The sequence below is a fragment of the Vicia villosa genome, linkage group LG7, assembly GCF_029867415.1.
Source record: "Vicia villosa cultivar HV-30 ecotype Madison, WI linkage group LG7, Vvil1.0, whole genome shotgun sequence".
Taxonomy (NCBI): domain Eukaryota; kingdom Viridiplantae; phylum Streptophyta; class Magnoliopsida; order Fabales; family Fabaceae; genus Vicia; species Vicia villosa.
This window is the reverse complement of record NC_081186.1, coordinates 102889862-102896833: the sequence shown is the minus strand read 5'-3', so window position 1 is coordinate 102896833 and position 6972 is coordinate 102889862. Positions and strand designations below refer to the sequence as shown.

At 34.9% G+C, this 6972-nt stretch overlaps 1 pseudogene; it reads right to left on the bottom strand.

Annotated features, from left to right (window-relative positions):
- Nucleotides 1-2175: 2175 nt before the first annotated feature.
- LOC131618102 (disease resistance protein RUN1-like) lies at nt 2176-6032 on the bottom strand (annotated as a pseudogene).
- Nucleotides 6033-6972: the final 940 nt, after the last annotated feature.

Here is a 6972-nt window from a genome sequence, read left to right as displayed (position 1 = left end):
GTTTATTCAATGCTCTATCTAACAATGACAAAATGGTAACTAAATTGATGATTTTTATCTTCCTTATTTTGAGCCTTTTTCTTTGATGAATTGGTAAAATTTGCATTCTTGAAGCTTAGCCTTTAGCCTTTATTACTCAATGCTCCAACCATGCATGAATACCTACAAAAATACATAAAAACTATCAAACGATACATAAATCAATAAAAAACACAAAGTATACATATTTATGTAATATACACTAAAACGCGTATAAATTGAGGAAATAAGTGCTGCAAAACTATATAAAAAAATAACTACAATTTGACACTTATCAATTACCCATCCACACACTACACAGAGAACTGAACCTCCACTGCACGATCTCTAATGAACAAGCACAATTGATAAAGTTATCAACAAACCATCACATCAATATATACATGGGACTTATCCACTAAGATAATACATCCTACAAGATGTAGAATGTATGCCCTAGCGACTGCCTCATACATAGACTGATGCTCTAGATTTCCATACCTATTCTGGAGCCAAGATAAGCATAAGTGAGCACTCCTCCTTTGTCACATGCTCCTTAGTAGCTCCCAAATCTTGTATAGTAGTAATACATGCTAGCTGCTGGATAATGAGAGGAGTGGTGAAGAAACTACCTGCCTAGGGGAAGATGGAATAAAGAAGAGACATCATCCAAGGTAATTGTCATCTCACCAAACAGAAGATGTCTTCTTATGCCATCGCTCAACAAATCCTGTCAATTGCTTAGCATCGAGCATCGTCAATGAAAAGTCCACCAATGAAAGAAGACTACCACCATCTACAATCACCTTAACCTCTTGTATCATTGGGGTATCTAAGAACTTCCTCAGCTTCCCCTCGTGGGTGGGCATCTTCAGCGCCAGTCGGACTTGTAACAAAAAAAGTAAAAAACATCAATTATTTTCAACGTATCAATAACAAATTAAGTGAAGTTCAACATAACATATAAGGTAGCTCCCTGCCATAATTTGAATGCCACATGATCGACATATTCGGTGAACACGAAATGGTCATGGCCCATCCAAGAAACCCTCCATCTGCGTGTACAGACGATTCTGTCGAAGTCAGAGCAATAACATGTGTATTAGTCAGAGGAGTAGCCTACATATCAATTATAGTAGGCGCCTCAGTATCCCACTAAGGAGTTACCTTTGTATTAGTCAGAGCATCCGTCTTAGAATGATGGGGCACCTCTATCTCGACCACCATCTTCCTGTTATCCATAATTACTGCTTAGACATCCTCCATAAATGGCTCATCATCAGGATCTTTGGTCCATCCGACAACAGGTCTAGATCCTTTACATTGGATACTGAGTGGTGCGAGTCCTCAACGCTATCTACCATCACACGAGCCCTCGCTGCAGCAATTGCAACTCTATCATGCTGCCTAGAAGCAATCATGTTGTCTGGTCCTCTAGTCCTCATTATAAATACAAAAATGATGTTATTTAAACTAGAGGATTTTTTGAAAATCCAAAAAAAAATGGTTATCTTGGATTTTTTGATATTTACGAAAAATTCAAAATAATTTCATGGTTATCTTGGATTTTTTGAAATTTTCGACTAACCTAACAATATTTGTTCACTGTCGATTTTTTCAAAATCATCTTTATAAATATTTTCATTTTACGAGTTTCATTAGTATAAAATACCTTTTTAGCAGAGGTAGTTAAGTCAGTTCACCTGACTTAAGAAAGATTAAATAGTAAAATATAATTCGTATTCAATTCCTTAAGTATGTTGTATTCAATGATTAACTTAAGAAGTCTATTTATTAAGTCAGGTGTGATCCAAACCATGCATTTTCACCGGTTTTTTCAAAGTATCAGGTATAAAGCATTCGCTTTTATCAAATATTTCAAAATATTCAGCAGGAGTATGCATTTTTACATAAATTTTCAAAATATCCAATAAAAATGCATGAGAAACATGAGATTTTACTGGACATTTTTATAAAAAAACCGATATAATATATTTATTTATTTTTTTGAAAAAGTATGGTAAAAACACAACTTGACTATAAATTATGGGTATAAACATTACAACTTCTATTAATGAAAACAATAGAAGAGAAATTAAAGCTACCTAACAAATCTCTATAGTCCGAGGCCATTGACTCAATAACAGCATAGTCCTTAATAGTGTTAATACAGTCCACCACCACTAGAGCATCCGTCTGAACCACAAACCTATCCCTCTTCAAATTCTTAGCCAGCGTAAGGCCCCACCTAACAGCCATAACCTCTGCCACATCTGGCTCCACCGAAACAAACTCTCTACAGCATGCTGCCAAGGAAATGACATTGTGCAGATGAGCTGAATATTAAAACTATCACCACAACACATAATACTCAGCAACCAATCATGGAATTGTAAGAATTTTAAGCAAGTGAATGTTTGATCCTTAAATCCATTTGCATATGCATTGAATACATTGAAGTTTACTTTTTTTAGTTTGGTCAAGATTTCACACTAAACATTCTATTTGTTTATATGGTTTATAGATTTTTATTCCAGTATTAAAAACTAATGACAACAATCTAACATGCCTCATGGAACCTATTTGAGTAATCTGTGTGTAGAAAAAATGACCACTAATGCAAATATGATTATCATTAATCTACTAGATGTTCATAGTACAATTAATACAAGATTACAAACAATGTGTACCAACACCACATGTTCTTTAATTCAACATTCAGTTTGTCTCTGTCAACTATTTGTCGTGCCTCTTTAAATCACTTGAAGTTTTCTTCTCTCCACTCCAGCTGCTCTCCATCGTATCCAAGAGTCGTTCGAGTGAATAGCTGTTCATACACAGAGTTATTACAGCAACAGAAATTGCAAAAGTGTCTAAATTAAATTAAGTTTCCATGGTATATCGGTAGAGTGAGTCCTACGAAGATTATGTACCTCAAGTCTTCACTTTCAAACACTTCTAAGCTGGAAAGAGTTCCAACAACACTTTGCTCTAACTTGTTTGTTGGAGGAACTGTATATTCTAGATCATCATTTCTATTTGGAGCTGCACTGTCTTCAAAGGGATATATCCAGTGAAAACCACACTCGACTATAGTCACTTCATTATATCGGCTTTCCTCAATGAAGAATCTAAATGTAAGCTTTGGATTGTAACTGGTGTTGTTCACATCAATACTGGCTTTTATTTCTTCAACTGCTTCCATTATCTTCTTGCAACTTGCTGAATCATACCATAAAACCAAATGATCCGACCACATGTACATTGTAGAATCGATATCAGAAAAGACAATACTGGAGACGCAGGCTCTTTGGAAACTTGTTATATAGATCCTTTCACCTGAACTGTTGTCCAAGCAGCACTCACATATAAAATCTACAACATTTCCCACATTGCCTTGAGAAAGAACCATGTAGTAGGCAAAACCCAACAAATTGGAAGGAAGCTCTAGAGTGACAGAAGCTTGTGTAGAAGGGTAAGGGGACCAATTTTCCATGCCAGACATGGCAGGTAAGAAGTACTTAATAATATCATTATCATGACATAAAGATGTATCTCCATTTTCTGAACTTAGTCTTGCTCCAAGTTCAATCCCAGCAATGGCGTCGTTCAGAACTGTTTGATATGAATGAAAATCCAACTTTGTGCAGTTAAGGAACATAAAGCCATGGTAAGGTTTATGAGATGGTTCATTCGTTGAACTTGATACTTCTTCAAGAGATCCACATTCCCCGACAAAGAAATATGGAATGAACTGTGAAAGTGCAGGGATAGATTGAAGCATTTCACAATGGATAACTTCAAGATATTTGAGTCGAGGAAGATACTTAATGCTTTCAGGCAAGCTTCTAATTTCAATACTAATTAGCGATAAAAACACTAATGATGATAGTAAGGAGATATTGTCTGGTATTTTAAACAAGATAGAAACGTGTTGAATGATTAACTGTTTTACACTCAGAAAGACAGGGCTAGAAAGTACTTTACGTAAAGTGATGGAAACGTCATGTTCATCATCACTCTCACTCGAAAGACAAATATTAATGGCAAAGTTTTCAGGAAGATCCACAAGACTATTACTGATAGGACTAGTAAACCATTCAATATTTTTTAAATGCAATAGTGAGGATGGGAGTTCATTCGCGCCAAGCTTTGGTAAAGACAAACTCAAACCATCTACGGAAGCAAATGAGACTGAGAATTCTTGCAGATTGTTGCAACGTGTGGCATCAAAGTAAATGAGAGCTGGTGAACAAGTGTTACTCGAAAGAGTCTTAAGCGACCTGCAGTCTATCATCCATAAAATTTTAAGCTTTTGGAGAAGGAAAATTGATGAATCCAATTCAGGCAAGCTTGCACACCCAACAAGCGTTACTTCTTTTAGATTTGGAGAACCAGATACATTTGGTTGGACACTCAATCAGCTTTTTGGAGTAACTGAGGTCAAGTATCTCCAAATTTGGCAAATTCTGTAACAATTTACGGTTGGTCAAACAAGTTAGTACATTTTCTTAAATTATAAACATTTCAGATTTCAGTTTTTCGTTTCTTTTCCATTCAAAAAGACTTAAACTTTTACGAAAACATAAAAAGAAGTAATAATAATAAATAAATGAACTGTTGCATACCAGTACTCCATTCCAAAGTTTTTCTAAATTGCTGCCTCTCAAGGAAAACTCCACAAGCATTTCAGAACAAAAGCTTGGAGGTAGAGATTTCCATGGATAACCATCCCATAGAAAATATCTCAAGTTTTCTGGCAATAAGTCAAGGCCACTTGGAAGTCTTATAGATTTAATTCCCTTGTGGTCTCGAATAGCAAGCAGTCTTAGTTTTGGCATCTTTGCAAATGCTTTGGGGCTTAAATTTATGTGTGTACATTCTGTAGCATCTAAAAATATAGCTTCAACCATCGCAGTTTCCTCAAGAAACAAAAAATAAATATAATGTTAGTATTTTCTTGTAGTAAATTGCAGTTTTTCGTATAAAAAACATGTGTTTAGGAAGAGAAGTCAGGGTATCATTTTCTTACTCTATCATTTTTCAGTACATCACAAACTTCTTTAGGATCACACAATCTACTGCGTTGTCCGGGATTCTTCGGAGATTCTTCACGAACAACTTGTTTTCCCATGTCTTGTATCAAGTCATGCATTTGTATGCATTCGTTTGAGTCAACTCTTATAAGAGCCTTGTCTAAAAGATTTCTTATGCCTATTTCAGCATAAAAACCACACTTATTTAATATTTTTGTTATCATATCCCTTTTCTGACCTTTGAAACCAAATGCAATGTCCAGAAATATGTTTTTTTCTGTCTCATCCAATTCATCAAAACTCCATCTCAAAATCAAATCAATTTCTTTGTTGGGTAATTCTTTGAGTTTAGCTAGTGCACACTTCCATTCTATTTCACTTTTACAACGAAGAGATGATCCTAATACTTTCAAAGCTAAAGGGTTGCCTTTGGCATAATCAATTGCTCTTTTTGAGAGATCGAAGCATCTCTCCTTAGGTAAGACTTTGTCAAAAGCATTCAAGCTGAAAAGCTGGAGGGAGTTTTGGGAGTTCATCTGCTTAACTTGATGAATTTTGTCAATTCCTCCACTTTCCAGCACATGCTTATCCCTAGTCGTGACAATGACTGTGCTGCCAGCTCCTAGCCAACCATGCCCAACTCCAATCTAGCTTTGTAGAAGTTCTAAGGTACGAACATCATCTAATACAATGAAAGATTTCATGCGTTTGAGTCTTCTCATGACCGCGGATGGCATTATTTTGGGAGAGTCGATATGAAGATCTTCCATTAGTAACTTTGAAAGAAGTTTGTTGCATGTGTTATTGATTCCGTGCATTTTTGATTCGTCTGTCACGTTTGAGAAGAAGCATCTGCCTTCATATTGAAACGAGAACTTTTGAAAAATAGCTTCAGCAAGGGTTGTCTTGCCTATGCCCCCCATGCCCCAAAGTCCAATGACTTGAACTTGTGCCGAATCAATTTAGAATAAAGATTCAATGCTCCAATAGTTTTGATTGAGTATGAAATCACTTGCAAGCTCATTTTGGTACTTGTGATCTAGTTTTCCTAAAACAAATCTTGTAATTTCTTCAATCAAGTGAGCTTCATTCCTAACATATTATCATCATCCGAATCTTAAAATCAAAATATTATGCAAGACTAATTACAACACATTACTCATACATTCACAAATGCAGGAAATAGATGAATTGAGAAGATACCTGTATTTGGTAGAATGAAAACCAGACAAATTGGCAGCTTGAGAAAGAATATCCTTCCACTTTAGAATCTTGTCTTTGTGTTGCTTCTTGTGATTTGCAAATTGCATGGAAAATTATAAACCCCTAAGAAAATGCACTAGGTTCACATCAGATCGAATGTGTTTGTGTTCGAGTTTCACGCCATTTTTTTTATTTGTCAAATTTACGGTATGTTTTGCAATTTTGAATATATATTTGAAATAGTGATGAATTTCGATTCTAGCAGTATATAATTTGTGAGACTAGATTGCGAGTTAAGATGATGATTGCGGGTCTGAAATTGGATAGAGGTGACTCGTCTCAAGATTGAAGATGATGATTAAGAATTTTTATTATAAATAAAATAAAAATAATAAATTCACCGTTAGATTAATCCAAAAAATGAGAATTTCACATCCTCATGTAAAGAATTTTTATTATAAATAAAATAAAAATAATAAATTCACCGTTAGATTAATCCAAAAAGTAAAATTGCACATCCTCATGTAACACTTGATATGTTCTCAAAAGAATTTTTCAAAACGGTCATTTTTACAATATTGAATCCAAACTTGTATAAATAGGGATAATGTATTGTTAAAAATAACATCTTTAAATGGCTCACTATTCATTTATGACATGTGTGTACTTCAACGCGGTCAAACATCTAATTGATTTTGGTCTCGTAGAAGACTCC